Below are 23,511 nucleotides of genomic sequence, written 5' to 3'. Positions count from 1 at the left end.
GTAAGGGCAATTTAATACTTGATAAAGCTAGTTTTATATTATCTATTACTAAAAACAATAAATTAAAGTGATTTTTTTTCTCCTGCAATTTACAGCAAGAAATTTGAAAAGAATATGGATCTGAATGAGGACACCGTTGATATTATTTTTGTAATTTCTGCAACTTTTGTTGAGGCGAGTTTTATTGAGGTCTGGAATGATCCTGTTGATAACACTATCCATGAAGAAGACCTTTTTTTGAGAGGAGATGGAATGGGGGATTCCAATGATGAGACTTTGGATGCTGAAATAATCGAATGTTTGGACTATATTGAGTTCCAGGACTCATGTATGGAGACTTCTGATGCGGTGATTCCTTGATCAGTTAATGTTAGAAGTTCTTTTAAATTATGAAAATTCTGAAGAATAAATTTATATTTAGAAATTATAAATTGTTTGAGACATTTTTTATTATTCTATTTGTAATTTATGAGATAGTAGCGAAATGATTGTGGTATAAAGTGAGACTTATAGTATAGAGTGCAACATTTCTGTGTTACATAGTACCTTTACTCACAGTTACTTCCCTTCTCCCACTATATTTTCTCCAATGTACATTTCACATCTCTTCTTCATCTCATGCCTTCTTTCTCTCACTGTCTCTCTCTAATTTACACTATCAACGCCATTTTGTGTACTTTCAGAAGACAGTGAAATGTAATGCTCCAAAGGTGGAGTGCAAGATCTGCCATACTGTACTTTCCAGCGAGGCCCCAGAAGGAAGTACAGTTTTGGTAATTCTACTATGATTCGGCAAGCCAGAGGAGGCACCCCCAGCACTATGCCCGGGAGAGTGTCAGGGCTCTGGCACAAGAGGCTCCAAGAGATGGTGCCTCTATTTCAACTGGAGGAGCAACTGCATCGGTGAGGGGGCGACCAGAGCAGCTGATCCCAAATATTCAGCCTGTTTTTAATGAGGCCTCCATCAAATGTAAACATCGTGATGCCCTACTTTGTTACGGGGAACAAAGTATTATGATCATTGTTCGAGCATTAGAGACCCACCGCTGCCGTCCCCAGCCCTAATTTTAGTGAGAGAGGAAAGGAAAATGAGTGAGGGAGCAAAAAAAGGGGCGAGAGGGGAAGGGAAGTGAAGTAGGGGGATTGAAAAAAGGTGAGTATGTGAGTATAACTAAGTTATAGGGAGTGAGCGTGACAGAAGAGGAGTGAGAGACTAAAGAGACGGAGAGAATGGGGCTAACAGAGAGAGAATGAGGTTAGGGGAGTGTAGAAGTAAGAGGATAGAGGAAGTAAGACAAGGAATTAGTGAAGTGGTTTAAGGAGAGTAAGGGAAGGGAAAACAGTGAAAGAGCGAAGGATGGGAAGAGAGAGGAAGGAACGTAAAGGAGAAGGTCTGAAAGAAGATGAGTGTGAGAGTATGGCTCAGTAATAGGGAGTGAGCATGATAGAAGAGGAGTGAGAGACTAAGAGGACGGAGAGAATGGGGGTAACACAGAGAGAGTGAGAAAAGGGGAGTGAGTAATTTAGAGGACAGAGGGATTGACAGAAGCAGTTACTGAACTGCAGAAAGAGGAGTAAGGGAAGGGAAAAGAGTGAAGGAGTGAAGGATGGGAAAAGAGAGGAAGGAAAGTAAAGGAGAAGGTCTGAAAGAAGGTGAGTGTAGGAGTATGGCTGAGTTATAGGGAGTGAGCGTGATAGAAAAGGAGTGAGAGACTATGAGGACAGAGAGAATGCGGCTAACAGAGAGAGAATGAGGGAAGGGGAGTGTACAAGTAAGAGGACAGAAGGAGTAAGAGAAGGAGTTAGTACAGTGGAATAAGAAAGTAAGGGAAGAGAAAAGAGTGAAGGAGCAAAGGAAGGAAAGAGAGAGGAAGCAAACTAAAGAAGAAGGTCTGAAAGAAGATGAGTGTGGGAGTATAGCTGAGTTATAGGCAGTGAGCGTGACAGAAGAGAAGTGAGGGACTAAGGGGATGGAGAGAATGAGGCTAACAGAAAGAGATTGAGGGACGGGGAGTGTAGAAGTAAGAGGACAGAGAAAGAAAGAGAAGGAGTAAGTGAAGTGGAGTAAGGAGAGTAAAGGAAGGGAAAAAAAATAAAACAATGAAGTAAGAGAAGAGAGAGGAAAGAAAATAAAGGAGAAGGCCTGAAAGAAGGTGAGTGTAAGAGAAAAATGTGAAAAAAGAGAGTAAACGTGGGGATTCAGAATAGGTGAGGCAAGCGCAATAAGGGAACAGAGGTGTGGGAGTATCAAAGAAGAGTAGTGAGGTTATGGAAAACAGTATAGTGAAAATAAATATTGTACATGAAACTTACCTTATAAGTAATGTAAATTTAATATCATATTTCCATTAAAATTTATATCTGTGAAAGACAAAAAAATAGATTATTTATAATATATATTTTAGAATACAAGAGACAAAGTAAGATAAGTAAGGGAGTGTGGGTGATGGAAGAGGAGTGAAAGAGTAACAGGATCGAAAAACTGAAGCTAAGAGACAGGGAGTGAGGGAAAGGGAGTGAGGATGTGGGAGTGAGGATCTGAGAGGACAGAGGAAGAGAAGGAGTGAGTGAAGTGTAATAAGGTGAGTGAGAGAAGGGGAATCATTGAGGAAACAAAGAAAGAAAACAACGGGAAGGAGAGTGAAGTAGAGTGACTGACAGCTGGAAAGTAGTGAATGGGAGAGAGGGAAAGGGCAGTGAAGGAGTGGTTAATAAGAATAAGTGAGGAAAGTGGAATATGGGAAGGGAGGTGAGGGAGAGTGAAAAAAGGCCAGTGAGGGTGAGTTAAGAGGAGTGATAGAGGGTGGAAATAGGTGAGTGAGCATAAGAGAATGGGAAAGTAATATATATTTAATAATAATTTCAACATCATGTTAAATGGTTTATTTTTGCTGTTCTCAGAATATATTGAATTTCATTTAAAACAGTCACTTCAATAGTACTCATCATATAACAGCGGGCAAAAAAAAACACAATCAAAATGATTGTGTTTAAAAAACCCATTGAATAATTTCTTAAATAATGTAAAATTTTAAAAACCATATCTAAACTCACTTTTGATCCATCAACTTTTCCACGAGGCCAAATAGTATATGGAAAGTCCTTTTCTACGTAAATTAGTCCAGAGTATTTTTAATGTCTCATTTACCCAACTTTCTGAAAGAAAAGTTCCAACACCTTTTACATTATAAAACAAGAGTTTTACTTCCACCTCTAGCTTACTTTTTATAAATAATTTGTATAATACTCACAGCACACACTATATGATAAACATATACTATCTCTATGAGAACTACATGTTTTTTATTATCTTCATCACTCTCATTCAGAAAGTAATTTTGAAGAGCAAACTAAGTTATATTAACTGCTGCAATCTTCATAGGCCAATTACCTTCCCTAAAATTTCGGTTGTAAGAACACTAGGTAAGAATTTAGTAAGTCAGAAGGCAAACGTTGTTTGAAAGTCAATTGAGTATCATTACAGCGCCTTCACCATTTTTGACATTTTAAATAACATGTGTAATGTCCTGATGTTGTTGAAGGACCATCATGGTAAATAATTGCTGCAGTTGTAAAGGTTCTTCCTGAAATTGATAATTGAGAAGCCACAACATTTTTAATTAATGTTGTCAATTTAGTTCCATCAGGTCTACATCATTGGAACATTAAAATAACATACTGTCCATATCTTCTTAAAAATAAAGTTGATAGTATTGCAGATTTACATTGACTACAGACCATGTTTTTATTTGCTGCTCTAACTACATTATTAAAAGACACTGATTTGCAATCTGGTAAAGTCAAATATATAAATCTTTCAGTGTCTACTGTAGTACTACTTGAAAAGGAGCAATTGTCACAGTCATGTTGCCATTTATAAGAAAGGCCAAAAAGATTTTCTACATCTACAGCTTCATCTTGCAAAACAACAAGCATATACATTAGAAATTCCTGACAATCTTGCTGAATATTCTGTGCAAATTGATTTAGATCAGAACATATGTCTAAAACCTTTCGAATTTCAGAAACACTTTGTATTTTTGTTCTATAACTGCTACATTTCTCTAATACAGAATTTAATAAACAACAAAGTGTTTGATCACGATTTTCAGCAATCTGTTCTTGTACAGTTTGGAGAAATAAAACAACATTAACCACTACATTAGCATAGCAGTTGACACCAGAACTATTTTCAAACTGAAATCCAACAACATCTTTAACTGAATCCATTTCGTTTCTGCTTACAATTACTGTTTCATCTACTTTTTTACTTTTTGCTACAACTTCACTACAATTTTTCTCATTTCTTCTTTTTCGGCCTACCACATGCTTTTCAAACAGAGGATATTGAGGTAAATTTGGAGCATACTCTCTTCTTAACCTATTATATTCTTTTACACAATTTAGATCTGCAATAATCTTTGTCTCATCAAAATCAATCAAGTACAATCCAGATAAAGTTCTGACTCGAGATAAAGCAACATATGCCATGCCCTCCTTGAACACAGAATTTCCAATATTCACCAAAGCACTATCAACACTTAAACCTTGAGATTTATGAATAGTTACTGCATATGCCAAAGAAACAGGAAACTGTTTTCTGCGGACATATAAATCTTTCACTAGCAAAAATCGGGCAGAACAATGACTGATTTGTTGTACTTCTTCAATACCATCAAATTTAATTTTTATAATTTCAATTCCATCTCTATTTCGGTAATTCACAAAATCCACAACATGACCCATTGCTCCATTTACTAACCCTCTTTCCACATGTAAATTACGTCATAAAATTATACGACAATTTAAAGATGCATACAGAGTCTTTTCCATACCAGCAGTTTTAGATATTGTCTTCTGTAAAGAATCCAATTTTGATTTCAACTTTTCTGACAAAATAATAGTTGCTCCTTCATGTTCTATTTTATCAATAGCTTCCATTTTCACAATCTCTTGATTTTCCAACTTTAACATTTTGGTGTTGAAGATTGAACATTCTTGCAGAGTTGGCATCGAGCATATGACAGATTTGTTTTCAGGAATTTTCTTAAAAATATTCTCTGGGAGAATATTTTCCTTTGGAAACAAATTTGAAATTAATCGTCCATGTAAAGCTTCTTTGCCATGCTCAGTTAGTTTTCCAATTCTTACATCTTGTAGAATATTTTTATAATCTTCATCCTTTGCCTGTCGCATATTTTGAAGTAGTTCTGCATATTTAAAATTTAACCGTATGTTAACATTTCCAATGCTTCCTATGCACTTCCTGGTATCTTCATGCGTAAGCATTTTAAACACTGGCTGTCCTTTCACTGGAGTTAGTTGCAGTAGATCTCCAAAAACAATAATGTGTTTGCCTCCAAATAACACATCATATTCTGTTTTAAGAATTTCTTGCATTCTTAAATGCACAAAAGCAAGCATTACATTTGATACCATGCTTACTTCATCAATGATAAGAAGTTTCATTTTCTTTAGGACTCTTGAAACTTCACAACAAGCTTCTCCAGATAGCTTGTGATATTGTAATTTGTTATCATGCTCTACTGGCAGCATCAATAAGTGATGTAAAGTAATCCCTTTAATGTTGTGTGCTGCCAACCCAGTTGGAGCAGTAACAACACAAGAGAGTGATGACTCCGTTGTTTTCTGCAAATATGTTGCAATCGCTTTAATCAGGAAACTTTTCCCAGTTCCTGCTTCTCCACTCACATACAGTCGGATAGGTACAAATGATGTACATGAGCACTCTTCTTTCTCATGAGATAAACCATGCTCAATTTGTTCTGTGACTTGGTCATATATTTGTCTCTGCTCAACATTTAGTTCTTTTTCCAAATCTTCTAAGTCAACTCTATTCTCCTGAGCTTGTTCCATGGCTCTTTCAACTTGGTGTCTTAAATTGTTTTCTTCTGTATTTTTTGGAACAGCACATGTAGAATACTGCTCAATGAAACTCATCACTTTCTCATCTGAATCTGTTCCAAATTTAGGTGTATCTTTAATCCGTAGCAGCATATGTATATGAGGAGCACCTCTTGCTTGATACTCCTTTCTCCAAAAGAAATCCAACACCTCTCCAAGCGGAGGATTTTTTTTGTTTGTAATAAAAGACATCATAGCTTCAAACCTATGATTGAAATGTGATGTATTCCTATAGGTTCTGTATCGATCCCCCTATTCCTGACCCTATTCTGGTTAACAAGTTAACTAGCAGCCATCCCATGATGCAGAAACCGTTATCTGATTAAGCCACACTACGGCACAGGAACGTGTTATCTGATTAGGTCATAACGCTTGCCATCTAATTAGACAAGCGATATTCCTCCAGTCCCTGATAAGGCATACGGAGTTCTCAAAACAAATCAAACCTATGACAACCTGGGAAAAACCCTGCGGCCATTGTTTTGATTTCATCGAGAACTTCAGCAAAAGAATGTGCTAACGACCAAGTCGTATGACATCCTTATTGACGTATCTATGTCCATCCTTACGTCAATCTCGGCACCTTACAGGTATAAATATTACCGGTATTGCCTTAAGCAAACACACGCGGTGGTGACGAGATCGGAGCAGCCAGACTTGCTGAAGCCCAGAGCAGAGCAGACCCCGCTGGCGCAGCCCCGCCTTCCTGACGCGCTGAGAACGAGACGCTGCTTTCTCCTGCCGAGAAATCCAGCTCCGGCGCTTCCGGGTAGCCCTCGCAGGCAGCCTGGAATATCGAGACCAGAGACGAGAGATACCATCCCTCATTCATCCTAGATTCCAGGTACAGAACTGAATAACCCCTTGCAGAGAATTCTTGAGTCAGTCACTTGGCAAAACAAACTTAACTTAAACTGCTACTTTCTATTCCCGCCCACGTATTAGGCTTAGGTCAGGTACACCGGGGTAGGCGTAGTTAGAAACACCAGTTGAGTACGATGAGTCAAATGTATATGTGTATGTATCTATTTTATCCATTTTAAACTACCTTATGGCTTAGAAACCATATAAATGTTTTTACAGTATTATTTTATACTTCTGCTTTTATTGTATGCACTTTACTTAACCATAAGTATTGCAATAATATCGATCCATTTCTCTTGTACGAGAAAAGAGACTGATTAATAAATACCATCTTTTATTGAACACGCCCGTCTCTTCCTTTTCTCTACAATCTGGTGAGACTAAGAATGCACGTACTGACTGAGTAAAATAAGTTGTCTTTTGTTTTCACACGACTCTAGAGAAACACTCTTGATTAGGGGAGAGCAAAGTTGTCATGTTCTTTGGTTGTCAGAAACTAAATCCCTTCTTGTCTATCCAGGGAGGTTCAACTCCTCCTTGCCTATTCGAGAAAGTTTCTAGTGAACTCTGAGCTAGCTGGCAAACCCAAAACTTTAAGTCTAATATCGACAATAGAAGACCTAGTTAACGTCTGGTCTAGGCCTATACTATTGAAGGTATTATTCCAATGCGCAGAGCCTATTGGGATAATAGGAACTACACTACATGGCGCCCAACGTGTTTGGATAGGCGATAAAACTAACGCAAGACATTAGAGTAACTCAGTCGTGCTTTTTCACTCAGACCCCTTTTTTCCCATAATACTCCAAAGACGTCTGGAGTGGGTGAAAGGTCATATCCGCCAAACCTCGCAGGAGGAAACTCCTATGAATGGTTCTTGGTTTAGTCAACGTTGAAGGATACACTGTTCCAAAATATTGTGCATCTAATCTTTGCTTCCATAAGAAACCTGATCTGCAAACAAACAAAATAACCTTCCTGACAGTAGAATGTCAGAAACTGAAGAAGAAAGAGAGATAGCTAGAGTAGCAGCTGAACTCGTAACAGCTGATAATACTATGCAAGAAGCAGACCCGAATTTAATACTCATCGCGGTCAACATAAGGAAATCTATAACTTTGAAACTTATAGAAAATGGACTGACACCTAGAGGTGGCACAGTCATATTCGTAATAGAGGCACACGAATATCGGCAGACAGAGGTATTCTATTCATGGATACATTTTCCAGCAGCAAACGCTGTAACAAAGGTCTTCCACCATTACGAAACAGAGGAACCTCCTGAAGAATACACTCCTTTCGAGGAGGTGGAAGTACCACTTAAATTTCAAGAGCACCTGCTCTTGTTTGATGGCGCCCTAAAACACAACAATCACATCACCAGGCTCGGTCCATTAGGTAGACCAGGAGCAACGTGGCCGGTTCTAGCCGGATACACACCACATCCAGACATCGAAAGAATGTCTGCAGCAGATCTTCTAATACAACTAAAACAATTAATAAAAGTACATAGACAATTAGTCCAATATGTAATGCGGACTTCAACAATCCAACCAGCAATTAAAATTCCACAGCTGACCCCTCATCAGGGGAACACAAATAAAATTACACCACAGAACATACAGTCCTGCCTAGGTAAAGTACCAGCTAAAAGGGAACAAATACCATTCTGGTTAGCACAAAAAATCACCCAAATAGAGGCGGTGTTTCCAGACACCACCCCTGTGGATAAACACAGGATTCTGACTATCTGTCTTCCAATGGGAATCGCACCACACGTGGAGGACTGTGACACTTGGGGTACAGTCTTTGCTTCCATCTACACAAAAACGCACGGTGTTCCATCCATTTCGGTAATACCAGATGTGCTAAAACAAATTCAAGACGAATACGGTCCAGAACCCGCTTTAACTCTTGGTATGAAATTACTGAAAGACTTCAAGCAGGTCTCGGCTATATTACTAGCCAATATAAAGGGAGAAGCAGCGAATGTGGCGATCCGCCAGAGGTTAAAAGAAACAGATATAGCAGACCAACCAGCTGAAATTGCCAGAATTATAGAAAAATCCTATGAGGAACTAGGTAGAGATAGTTTAGGTGGAATACCAGTAAAACCCCAACTGATTGAAAGTCCTGAAAAAATATTTATTAAAAATCATCTAAACAGTCAAAAGAAGAACTGGGATGGAAACAAACAATCCAATCCAAAAGAAAAGAGATTCCAGTCCAGAGGAAGGTCTCCTCGGCGGAGAGAAAGATCTCCGGACCAAGGACCCAAGTCTCCCCAAAGTGAGCCCTCTGTGAAAAAATACAACCTTAGAAATAGGGATAATATAAAGAACCGGATAGATATCAAGATTTTGATACACGTCCCTCTCAATCTTTTCAGACTTCCTCGCAGAAATCGGAAAGAAGAGGACGATCGGAACCCAGGGAAGGGCACGTCAAGTCCAAAGACAAGGAACCTGCTCATCCAAATAAGAAATTACAATTTCCAAAAAAGAAGGTAGCCAGTATTAAAGTAGTTAACAATGCAGAGAATACTGAGGACACAACTGAAAAACGGAGAATGGGCTCAGACAATGCTAGACAGTGCAGCAGAAGTGAGCATAGCTCGCAAAGTCCTTATGAATCATCTGGAGACAGTGGTCACGAATGAATATCTTCAAGTGGAAACTGCAGACACCAGAGTTAGCAAACCTCACAAAATATATGAAATAACTTTACGTATAGAAGGGGATAAGACTAGAAAAATAAGGGGACTATTTTGGGATAATCTCTCCAAGGGCTATGACATCCTTCTAGCTGAAAAAGACTGGCCACCAGAGTTTGTCAGGGACTGCCCTCATGGCGAAGAAATAATTATGCCTGCCTTCTCAAATCATATCCCAATTCATAAAAAATACACACTTGCCAGAAAGTGGACAGTAGCTCAAGCTCCTGCTTTATATAAAAATCACGTAGGATGGGATGAGGACTCTCCTCCTCACAAAATCCAGTTAAAATCACAACCTACTGCACAAAGACAGTACCCAATTAAGCAAGAAGCTAAAAAACAGGTAAAAGAAATACTAGATCAACTAGAATACCAGGGGGTGATTGAAACTTGCACCTCACAAATGAACAACCCTTTGTTTCCTGTCTCCAAACCAGACAATTCATATCGTCTAGTTTTGGATTACAGACACCTTAACTCATGTTGCAAAACTTTTGCAGTGCAAAACTCACATAGTGCAGCGCTAATGAATAACATAGTGCGCAAAAAATACAAAACAACATTAGACATCTCTAATGGATTCTTTTGTCAAAATATAGCACCAGAGAGCAGATATTTGTCTGCGTTCTCAATAAATGGCGCTCAAAAACAATTCTGTCGGTTACCTCAAGGGTTCAAGAACAGCCCAGGATTATTCTCAGCGAGAGTAACAGAATTACTACAAACATATGATGACGAAGCATTATCTTATGTCGACGACATATACCTAACAGATGATGACTTGGATACTCACTTGAAGAGAGTGAACACCATAATACTTGGGTTCGCAGCAGAGGGTTACAAATTCAACTTTAAAAAATCTAGAATTGCCCATCTAACAGTCCTGTTCTTAGGATATGAATTATCAAGTGAAGGCAAAAGCCTGGCTGACAATTTCCTAGAGAAATGTGCCGTACTCCAAGCACCTAGAACACTAAAAAACCTACAGTCAATTCTAGGCTTCCTAAATTTTGGAAGAACATACATTACTCCAAGCACCTAGAACACTAAAAAACCTACAGTCAATTCTAGGCTTCCTAAATTTTGGAAGAACATACATTGCAAATTACGCAAAAAGGGTCAAACCCCTTTATGATCTAATAAAACCAGATTTTAAAAGAACCAATTGGACTCAAACACACACAGAAATTTTGAGATCCTTACAAACAGACATGTTAATTAAAACAAAATTAGAAACACGTGATAACACACGCAATCTTGTGATTCGAGTCATCCCAGGAAGATGCGGATTCACATACCTGACCTCTAACGAGGGAGAAAAGGTACCAATTGCATTCAAATCACACTTGTACACTAAAGCTGAAATGAAATTTAGCCCAACGGAAAAAATTCTAACTGCAACACAGACAGCTATAGCAAAAGAACGTGCCCTGGCACAAGGTAAACGAATAATAATCATGACACCGATACCAGCCCTGGAGGCGGTAACAAAGGCAAGCATTCCGAATGCTAAAGCACTACATCCAAGGTGGATACAGTGGGCTAATTCTCTTGCTGCAACAGACGTGGTATACGAATTTGATCCCAATTTAAAAACACAAGAATTTCTCCAATACGAATTCGAATGTCCTCCGCTGACCGAAATTCTGCCTCTAGATCATTACGGCTGTATAATATATACAGACGGATCAGCACAACCCGCAGTGGGGGGTAAACAAGCTTACAGTGCTGCGTGCGCGATTATTAAAGGTCGCTGGCACGAAGGAAAATTTAAACCAGCTATCACCAAAACACAATCTCTGGGAGACTGTACAGCTCAGCGAGCTGAACTGCTAGCATTCAAGATGGCGCTTGAAAATACCGATCGAGAATTCCCCACACTCATAGTGTGCGATTCGTATTATTGCGTTCAGTCTTACAATGAATACTTGCAGATCTGGCTTCAGAAAGATTTTAAGGATGCAAAAGGAGGCACAATCAAGCATAAAATGCTCTGGGAACAAGTAGTTCTTTTACAGAAAGAACTACCAAAGACTCACGTGATACATACACTGAGTCATCAACGTGATGGCGTTCACGTTGCAGGGAATTCATTGGCTGATGAGGCCGCGAAGGCAGCTGTGCAAACGGCTTCCGTAGCTGCCATCACACGGTCAAAAACAAAAATAGACAGCGAAATATTACAGGCTGTCAGCGCTACAGAAAAGGATTCGATAGAAACACTCCCGAAAGGCTTTCCAGTAAAATACTCATACATAACTGATGCAAACAATGTTCATTTTGCTCGAATCCCTGGAGTGGGGGATAGGGCAATTCCAAACATGGAACATAGGTTAGGACTAATAATAGCGGCACACGAAGGGCTCGCTTCTGTACATGCTGGCGTCTCAGCCACAGTATCATTGTTAAAACAGAGATACTGGTGGCCACAAATGAGAAGACAAACAAGGAACTATGTTTTAGAATGTGAAATATGTCAAAGAATGAAAGTATCAACGGTGAGACGACCAGCGCAGACGCCCCTTCTAATCTCAGATAAACCATTAGCCTGTGTCTATCTGGACCACTGTGGTCCCTTACAAAGGGATGGTAACTATAAATATATCCTGGTCACAGTGGATTCATGCACGAGATTCATATGGATGTGGCCCCAGCGCTCGGCTGACGCCAGAACTGTTATAAAAGATTTGCGAGTCTTTATCGGCACATACGCAATTGGCATGCTGCATTCTGGCCAGGGTCCTGCTTTTAGCTCTCGAGCTTATAAGGAGGCCATGACAAGCATGGGCATTGCATTGCGGTACTCTTGTCCATTTCACCCTGAGGGGAACGGAATTGTAGAAAGAAAAAACCGTGACATAAAGCAATCTATAACAGCAAAGGTATTAGGTTCGGGAGCTGGGTGGGTCAAACATCTAATAAGTGTCCAACGTAGTCTAAATAACCTGCCAAGAAATTCTCTGAAGGGATTCAGTCCGTACGAATTATTGTTTGGAACTAGGATGTTAGTCTTAGATCTTGACAGTCAGACTTCAGTGGTAAAGGGAAAAAGCTTTGATATCAAAGATCGTTTGGCTATTTTGCAGGACTTAAACAAAACAAAAAAAGACCTGAGCAACATAAAGTTGAAACAGCAGCCAACAACCACTGAAGAACCACCACCTGTCCCAGCAAGACCTGTCTGGATTCCAAAAGTCGGGGATCTAGTCAGAGAAAAGATCGTGGTAAAGAAGGAATTTGGGCCTTCTTACAGAAAAGCAGTTCCTGTCTTGTCTATCAACGGGACAAGATCAGTTGTACTACCGCCGCTTGCTGGTAAAAAGGAGAACCGAGTTGTATCCATCGACCTGGTAAAACCACAATCATGTGGCCGATAACAAACAGTAGGCCAAGTGGACTCCCGATAAGTAGTAGAACACCAAGGTTTGCTACCAATACAGAGGTCCTAACTAAGAGGCTAATCACATTTGAAACGCCTACAGAAGAACAACAAGGACTGTGCAACAATGCAATGGAACTTAAACCTCTGAAAACCCCAAAAAAAACATTTAGTAGAGACACACCAACCTACAATGAAGTAACAAACGAATATGCAAGAAACAGTAATCCTGAAGCAATTGGAACAATTGACAGAACTGCATCCGGCTACTTCATAAACTTCGATGATTCCTCTGAAGACCTAAGTGAATCAAAAACACAGCCATCAACAAAAACCTTTAAAGATAAAGCTAAAGAACTTTTGAAACAGCTGAAAGAAACATATCTGATTTCTCCATGGATTGAATTTTGGGTGGGCTTTGGTGCATTTATCCTCATACTTTGGCTCATCATGGTACTAACTTTGGGACGCTTCATTGAGGGAAAATATGCTAAAATGGACACAGCAAGTCAGAAAATCAACTTGATCCTCAAGCCACACACATCTTCACACGTCGAGAAAAGAGAACTTTCTTCAGTCAACTTCACAGCCAATCCTATACCGGGTGGGGTAGCATGGGACAATACTGACTACGAAATTTATGGTCCGGTTGAGATCCTGAAATATCCACACCAAATTAAGATCTTGTTGAGTGACTTTGTAAAAACAAGCTCATTTGCTGATGATTGGGACTTTGAAAGTATAAATAATATGATGTCTGACTTAGTGATGTCTGCTAAATTTACCAAACATGATTATTTGCAGGGTTCGACTAATTATGATAGTATGTACTGTTACAACCACTATGGTAACCATTTTCTACATAAATCTGCACAACCTAGAAATGTTTTAAATTATAATCAATGGGAACATTGTGCAACCCCTCCAAAAGGAAGCTCAAGAACCTTTTACGACAAATATTACTACTTTTCAGGGTTCAACACAAGTAATGCTGAAACATTTTATTTCAAATTGTCAAATAAGACAGGGACAAAGACCATGCTAACAAACACGAAATTGATATATTCAGACTCATTTTTTGAACAAATGAATACTTTTGGTTTTGATTATTGGGACAAGAATTTTGAAGTTAAAAGTGTTTGGGGTACAAAAGAATGGCAAGTACAAGGTATAGAATCATTGTTTAGAGCCTGCATGATCCCAGAACAAATTATATTTTTAAATGACACTGTTCAACAAACCACCTGTCTTGGCTTAGCCAAAATCAAAGACTTAAATAAACCGTCTATACCAAAGCCAACAATGGACAGCAATAGCTCTACAGATGAAGAGATAGACGTAAACTATATTTTAAACCAAAACAGAACACATCCTGATTGGAAACAGTGGTTGATCTGGCCCACAGATACTAATAACTGTCAAGACAGATTCCTGAACAAAACACAGGGGTTCAAATTGACCAGGCCAGACCCTAGATATTCCCAAAGACAACACCCAGGGATAATAACCACCTACAGTGTGGGCAAATTATGCCTTCAATGGCTACAAACTTCCACACTGACAGAAATTAAGCAACACCTAACTTTACTTACTGATGGTGCTGACTTGCGTGATTTCATTATGGGACCGCGCAAACAGCGTCAAAAACGCTTCATAGCAGCCTCTGTATATGCAGCTTACAATGAGGCCTGGAAGGTAACTCAAATTGAAACAGCAGAAAGTATACGGGAAATTGACCGTATTAATTTGGAAAAATCACTTTCTGTAGTGGACAATGGGTTAATGACTCTGTCCTCCAGAATTTTTTCTTTGGACAGCATTGTGTCTTCAGCAATCGACATAATATCTCAAGACCTACTGTTGTTACAACACGGTCAGTCTCAATTGCGTTCTATTGTACAGCTTGGCTGGACGTTACAAAATCTGCGTTCAGGCTATGTGCCTTGGCGTTTAATCAACACAACGTCACTATTCAATATCTTTAACCTTACTGATAAACAAATCAGTATGGCACAAAAGGGTGCTGATTATTCAATCCTGAGCATTGAGAAACTCGAGAGATTACCAGTGACAATGTCAGAACGACCTGTCAGTGAATGGATAATACATGGGATAATTAATATTCCAATATCAACCTTCAGGTTTCAATACTGCCAAAAATATATACAGGCTGGCATGTACGAAAAATTGGGAAAAGGGTACATTAAAACAACATGGAACTTGCCCTATTCACATGCATGTGTCAGTAATAAAGGACAGAAAGTGTTTCTTAGTGGCAATAATTGTGCGATGTCACTAAGCGGTACACTTCTGTGTAATGGAATTAGTTTGCATGGAGCCTGTGAAGGGAACTCAAATAACCTTTCATGTCACCAGCTAGGCGCACCTGCAACAGAGATAGAACCATTCCTTAAAAGACTCTATAACGGGAGTTACATTCTAATTGTGGATCGCAGATGTTGTAGTCTTATGCCCGGGACTCCTTATCTCGTAACTACGACTGCGAAGGTCATGTGATGTGGACACTCATTGTTCCCCAGCTCCTTTCCAGACAGGGAGGCAAGGGCATGGCCTAACTTGAAAATTACTTCTATTCGAATAGATACTTTAAGCAGAATGAAAACAGTGCTTCTTCAGACGCCGACCAGACTCACGTCATCAAAAGAAACGTATGATCTCCTAGTCGCAAGGACGACTGCAGAGATTCACTCATTGTTATCAACTAATTCCCCCATACATTTCGCAGAAATCCTGAATGAAATCTTAAATATTTCTGATACCAGTGGAGTCTCAAAAGTATTTAAGACAGTATTTTCGATGGCATTAACACCATTCAAAGCCATACTGGGTATTTTTCCAGATTTCGTCCATTCGATTTTTGGCGGACTTCCCCTCATTTTAGGACTAATTGCAGGAATCCTATTCTTGGTCCTGATATTTCGTTATGGCAAACCGTGTCACAGACAAAACACCTGCGACAAGGGAAGAAACAATCCGAGCCATTGGATACCGGGACCGGATATCAAAAATCCTGGGACTATCCCGGCTTAGAGACCTGAACATGACTTGGTTTCTTTCATTTCGACCAATGTGGCATCGATGTGTTTTACCTGTATTAAGGTGCCTGCTGTGCGGAGAAGAATGCGTGTTGGACACCTGTCTGACGCTACAATCGGATGCGCCTATGGATGCAGAAACATTGTTGAGTCCGATAAAGGCTCATGCTTTGTGCTGCCCTCAACGGCTGCCAATCCTGATGACGGCATTCGTGGAGACTTCACCGCTACGATTAAGGGGTAGTGAAGTTCAAGATGAAAGCAGCATCGATCAGGTACGACCTTCTGTCAGCAATACTAATCAAAACGTCAATGGAGACAATCATGCACATGAATGCATGGTTACATCCTTTTCCGAGTTAGTGGAACTCTCCCAGGAAGCTGTTGACAGCTTTTTCGACAGTCTAAATGATATGATGTTCTCACCAGAGCAGAAATAGAGACTTTTGAGCAAGCTAGCACACGGCGTTCCCTGAATTTGGCCTTCAACTTTAATACCAGAATACCATAAACAATTTCCCCTCCTGTTCACGGACAGCAATTTTTCAGCAGCCCCAAAATATTTTTACGATTTTTCGGGACACTTATCTTCTGCTTAAAGTAAGAACTATTCTTAGAGAACTAAAATTTCTATTTTTTAGAAACTTTATAGACATTAGCTGCCCGCTGGTATGTTCATAATTATTTTTATTCTGTGATGAAATGGTCTCGAACCTTTTTCTTCTGTATTAAGAGCCATTTCATGTGTAAATTCTCATATACCAATTAGCAATAATGTATACATGTGCGTGATTACTTTCGCATTATTCTACAGCTTGAGTGCATATAGTACATGTGGATATTTTTTTTTCGTATATTACATTATTCGAAATGCATTACATGTATTTTGGGGTGGTAAGGTATACACGATACTCTACAGTATGTTTTACTATGCCTAGATTCGTAAACATGGCCATAGTTAGCGTGGAGTGGGTGTGATGTATTCCTATAGGTTCTGTATCGATCCCCCTATTCCTGACCCTATTCTGGTTAACAAGTTAACTAGCAGCCATCCCATGATGCAGAAACCGTTATCTGATTAAGCCACACTACGGCACAGGAACGTGTTATCTGATTAGGTCATAACGCTTGCCATCTAATTAGACAAGCGATATTCCTCCAGCCCCTGATAAGGCATACGGAGTTCTCAAAACAAATCGAACCTATGACAACCTGGGAAAAACCCTGCGGCCATTGTTTTGATTTCATCGAGAACTTCAGCAAAAGAATGTGCTAACAACCAAGTCGTATGACATCCTTATTGACGTATCTATGTCCATCCTTACGTCAATCTCGGCACCTTACAGGTATAAATATTACCGGTATTGCCTTAAGCAAACACACGCGGTGGTGACGAGATCGGAGCAGCCAGACTTGCCGAAGCCCAGAGCAGAGCAGACCCCGCTGGCGCAGCCCCGCCTTCCTGACGCGCTGAGAACGAGACGCTGCTTTCTCCTGCCGAGAAATCCAGCTCCGGCGCTTCCGGGTAGCCCTCGCAGGCAGCCTGGAATATCGAGACCAGAGACGAGAGATACCATCCCTCATTCATCCTAGATTCCAGGTACAGAACTGAATAACCCCTTGCAGAGAATTCTTGAGTCAGTCACTTGGCAAAACAAACTTAACTTAAACTGCTACTTTCTATTCCCGCCCGCGTATTAGGCTTAGGTCAGGTACACCGGGGTAGGCGTAGTTAGAAACACCAGTTGAGTACGATTAGTCAAATGTATATGTGTATGTATCTATTTTATCCATTTTAAACTACCTTATGGCTTAGAAACCATATAAATGTTTTTACAGTATTATTTTATACTTCTGCTTTTATTGTATGCACTTTACTTAACCATAAGTATTGCAATAATATCGATCCATTTCTCTTGTACGAGAAAAGAGACTGATCAATAAATACCATCTTTTATTGAACACGCCCGTCTCTTCCTTTTCTCTACAATTTGGTGAGACTAAGAATGCACGTACTGACTGAGTAAAATAAGTTGTCTTTTGTTTTCACACGACTCTAGAGATACACTCTTGATTAGGGGAGAGCAAAGTTGTCATGTTCTATGGTTGTCAGAAACTAAATCCCTTCTTGTCTATCCAGGGAGGTTCAACTCCTCCTTGCCTATTCGAGAAAGTTTCTAGTGAACTCTGAGCTAGCTGGCAAACCCAAAACTTTAAGTCTAATATCGACAATAGAAGACCTAGTTAACGTCTGGTCTAGGCCTATACTATTGAAGGTATTATTCCAATGCGCAGAGCCTATTGGGATAATAGGAACTACACTACAGAAATACCTGCATACATTAACTGGATCCAAAGAGCACAGTTCTCCAGGTGTCTCGTATTCAATATTTTCAATGTTTTTATTTGCCTCTCGTAGAAATTCAAGTAAGTCTTCCCAAGCATACTCAGCACAGCTAAGAGTGAGGAACCATGTAGGAGTTCCTAAGTTTCTTAGCATACATTTTAATTCCCCATGACGACGGTACCAATACTCGTTAGTACCACGCTGACATGCCATGAGATTAATTAGCTGAGATTCCAAAATACTGTCTTGCAGTTTGACTTTATCCATAAAGTCCCTTGCCGAAACATTTTGTAGATGTGGTCCACTTTTCAGTATATGGTTTACTGCATAAGAAAGTCCAGACAAGTCACTCTCAAACAGAAGATGGAACAAATATGGAATGCATTGACGAAACCTTGGATCTTCTGCATATAATCTTGAAGTCCGGTATTCAGATGCAGGAATTTGAAGAGGTCGGTCGTCATATCGTCCACCTTCACCTGTTGGAAATAACTGTGGAAAACAACGAGCTTCCACACTTTCTTCCCATACACTAATGGGACTTCCTTCGGCTTTTTTCATCTGAAACAAGTAAATAGCATTCCCCATTACTTCTTTGGTATGCAATGGATGAACACTATAATGTTAGTGGAGAAGTGTGGCTCACTGGTTAGAGGAGGCAGACCTGGAAGCAGAGGTCAGCCCGGGACCAGGGTTCAATTCCCGGCTCGGCGGGGTCTTGAGTCCTAAAAATGTCCATGGACTCGACAATTCTCGCTCCGGTGCCTACTCGATTCACGGGTTCACACTCTGTGACTCTGGGCAATAGCTTGCTTAATCTCCACAACGGCCCCTCGCGGTGGGATGCCTGGCTTTCACCTTGTGGATACCCTGCTGGGGTTATCTCACAGGGGAATACCAGGACGGGTTCCCTAAGCAAGCGCTTAGAAACCGCTCGGTGATTTGCGCTATATAAATTCCTGTACATTTACATTTACATTCATAAATTTCTTCACTTCTAGAGACATCAACTTTTTCTATTTGCCCAGCAGAGACATCAGTGTCCTCTTCTACAGTTGTTTCTTCTTCTTTCACATACACGTTTCTATAGTACTGATTATTTTTTACCAAATACAACGTTGCCTTCTTGACTTTCCTAACATCCCCTAATTCTTGCCAGATTTTCTTACTTTTTGTCGGAACACCATTAACTAGAATAACCAAAGGTTCCTCTTCTACTTTTTCAACACCAATTGTATCAATATTTTTCTTAAAATCTAGAGGCAAATAAACAACTATTTCCTTTAATCCTCTCTCTAAATCTGAAGGAGGCAATTTCCCTGTCTTAGGCTCCAAGCGAACAATAGCCTGAAAAGGATGCACACATTGAATCAGAATAGACTCATAGGTATTTAAATCCATCAATTCAGAAGGAATGTCTACCAACTCCATATCATTATGAACAGCTCTAGCAGGCATTTTGTTTTCATTTAATTTATTATAGCAATATATATAAATACGTTGATCAGAGCCCAAATCAAAACAATTTCCAACCAACAAATAAGTTGCAAAATCCTTCCACTCATTATTATTTATCTTTTTGCTTTTTACATATAAATCAACTAATCTAGTCTGATGCTTATAATGAGTTCGTCGACAACAAACACAAGAAAAATTAGGCCTTTCACTTGAATTGACTTTAAACTTTATAATTTAATTTTCAAAATTTTCTGTACTTAAAACTCTACATTCTCTTCTACATTACCTTCTATTACTGTATCAATTTCTGCACTGACCTCTTTTTCACCAAAGTAACAAAACTCAATTTCATTACAAATGTTTTTGACAATCTAATTCAGTTCCATGCAAAAGAGCACTGTTTAACTGTTTTAGTTTAAGTGCTGGACTTTTTGCGTAGTACAACCTTCTCACTAATTTCCTCACTTTATTATGATGCACTGCTAACATCCTAAAATGGTGAAAAACACTCTGACATACTTTTCTTGAAAGACAAGCCAATGAATGCCCTTGCAAACCTGTTTTTTCTCTCACTCTACAAGGATCTAACTCTTGTAAAATTTTCATTTTTTGTTTCACACTTTTCTTAGTATATGTCCGTAAGAAATTGCGAAACAAATCAATTGATTCCTGGCGGACACTACAAATACTACTACAATTCCATGTATACACTGGAGCCTTAGGGCATCTCCCTAAAACTTCATTTGGTAACACCTCTTCTGTATTTCTAGGCACAATCTCTTCTTTTTCAACCGGACAACCGTCCTTCACCTCATATGCTCGACCACTGGTGTCAACTGCATGCACCAAATCATTATCTTGAAAGTAACTTTCTTCATTAAAAAATGGCTCAGAACTTGAACTATGCTTCCATTCTCCAGAAACAACATCACAGAAATTAGTTTGATTAATTACTCTCCTCCACTTACATTTTGATTTGAACACATTGATTATCTTATCAAGTGTACAAATTCTATTCATTACTAAACAAAACAATTTATTTTTCACTTTAAATGCTTCATCCACGATCTTAACTATGTTTTTTTTTTCTTGGAAAAAGCAGTCTTTTTTTATACCTCTTTACATTTGTTAATAAATTTGTTACAATTCTGTTGTAAAACATTCGTCTACGTATTTCAGAAAATTGCTTGCTTCTTCTTTTTGTATGCAAAGTATGATCTCCTTGTACAGGTCTAACATTTTTAGAAGGACATCCTGGTTTTTTTTAAATTACAGGTGTTTCATTGTTCTTCCTAAAAAAACTTTTTTTTCTTGACATTTTCAAGAAGTTCCTGAGAAAATGTTTAGATTGCTTACCAGGAGCATTTTTCTTTTTCTCTGAAGATTTTATTTTGGTTGGTTGTTGATTTTCTTTTTCCTTAGTCCTTAATTTTCTTTTGTAAATTTTTTCTCTTCTTGCCTTAGAAGGCATCTTTTAGTTTGTTTGTATAGATGATTATAATCTGTAGTAAAGAAAAAATAACATATTATAGACCACTACAAACATATTACACATCAATTGCAATAAGTAAACAATATAAACACTAGTATAAAACAAAAGGCTCATTTACATTACATGTGCTTTGCTTTCTGTCAAAAACGATTAACTAATTAATGTTATGTCTTGTTTATATATAGGTTGTCTGTTTTTGGCCTGTAGATACTTTGAAATAATATCAGCAGAGACACACATACTGCTTGCAGAGAAAGAGATGGTAGATTACATGTAATATGGTGGACATGTGCCTAAGATCACACCAAATCTATTGTATTTTCAATGCATGTTTACTTTGGTTCCATCAACAAGGCATTCAGATGTGTCAAACATTTGCCATACATTCTGAATGTTAGCACTCTAGTTGCTCATTATATCAAGCTTCACTCACAGTGTGATCTTAGGCAGATTAGTAGGATTTTAGATATAATGTGCCATGTCTGTCTCTGCCAACAGTATGTCTGAAAACGAGGTCGAGATCTATTGCATTTTCAATGCTTGTTTACTTTGGTTCCATCAACAAGGCATTCAGATGTGTCACACATTTGCCATAAATTCTGAATGTTAGCACTCTAGTTGCTCATTATATCAAGCTGCACTCACAGTGTGATCATAGGCAGATTAATAGGATTTTAGATATAATGTACCATGTCTGTCCCTGCCAACAGTATGTGTGACTCTGCCTAAGATTACATTGATGGGTGAATCAAGCTTCACTTACAGTGTGATCTTAGGCAGATTAATAGGATTTTAGATATAATGTACAATGTCTGTCTCTGCCAACAGTATGTGCGACACCGAGGGCGAGATCTATTGCATTTTCAATGCTTGTTTACTTTAGTTCCATCAAGAAGGCATTCAGATGTGTCACACATTTGCCATGAATTCTGAATGTTAGCATTCTAGTTGCTCATTATATCAAGCTTCACTCACAGTGTGATCTTAGGCAGATTAATAGGATTTTAGAAATATGTGTGACACATCTGAATGCCTTCTTGATGAAACCAAAGTAAACAAGCATTGAAAATGCAATAGGTCTCGCCATCGGTGTCACACGTACTGTTGGCAGAGACAGACATGGTACATTATATCTAAAATCCTATTAATCTGCCTAAGATCACACTGTAAGTGAAGCTTGATTCACCCATCATTGTAATCTTAGGCAGAGTCACACATACTGTTAGCAGAGACAGACATGGTACATTATATCTAACATTGCGCACACGGCTTGTAAATATGGCAATGAAACCATTACATTATCTCTGGACCAGCATTAATGTCAAACATTGCGCACGCAGCTTGTAAATATGTCAATGAAACCATTACACTATCGCTAGACCAGCATTATTGTCAAACATTGCGCACACAGCTTCTAAATATGCCAATGAAACCATTACACTATGTCTGAACCAGCATTAATGTCAAAGATTGGGCATGCAGCTTGTAAATATGCCTCTCTTTTTTTGTATATTCTATCTCAATGTATGCCATTAAAAAAAAGCTTTAAACATCTCTCACGGCATGTCATATTCTTGTCTGGGTGCCAATTTCATTATTCTGCATTCATTTTCTGCTTGCACCCATGTCAAACATTGCGCAAGAGTCTTGTAAATATGCCCCTCTTTATCTTATATTCCATCTCAATTGATACCATTACTGAAATAATTTATGCATCTCCCACACCATTTCATATGGTTTTCTATCTGCTATTCCTATCCCTCTCCATACATTCACTGCTTCCACCCATGCTAAAGGTTGCACAAGGCGCTTAAAAAAAGGAGCATATTTACAAGTCCAATGAAACCATTACACAATTTCTAAACCAGCATTGAATCCAAGCATAAAAAACAATTTATAAAGAAGTCTACCTTATAAACACACAGCTATGTCAAAGATTACGCACGCAGCTTGTAAATATGCCTCTCTTTTTTTGTATATTCTATCTCAATTTATGCCATTAAAAAAAAGCTTTAAACATCTCTCACGGCATTTCATATTCTTGTCTGGGTGCCAATTTTATTATTCTGCATGCATTTTCTACTTGCACCCATGTCAATCATTGCACAAGAGTCTTGTAAATATGCCCCTCTTTATCTTATATTCCATCTCAATTGATACCATTACTGAAATACTTTATGCATCTCCTACACCATTTCATATGGTTTTCTATCTGCTATTCCTATCCCTCTTCATACATTCACTGCTTCCACCCATGCTAAAGGTTGCACAAGG

This window comes from Lissotriton helveticus, chromosome 1_1, assembly GCF_964261635.1.
Source record: "Lissotriton helveticus chromosome 1_1, aLisHel1.1, whole genome shotgun sequence".
NCBI classification, from domain to species: Eukaryota; Metazoa; Chordata; class Amphibia; order Caudata; family Salamandridae; genus Lissotriton; species Lissotriton helveticus.
Note: the sequence above shows the minus strand (reverse complement) of the source record.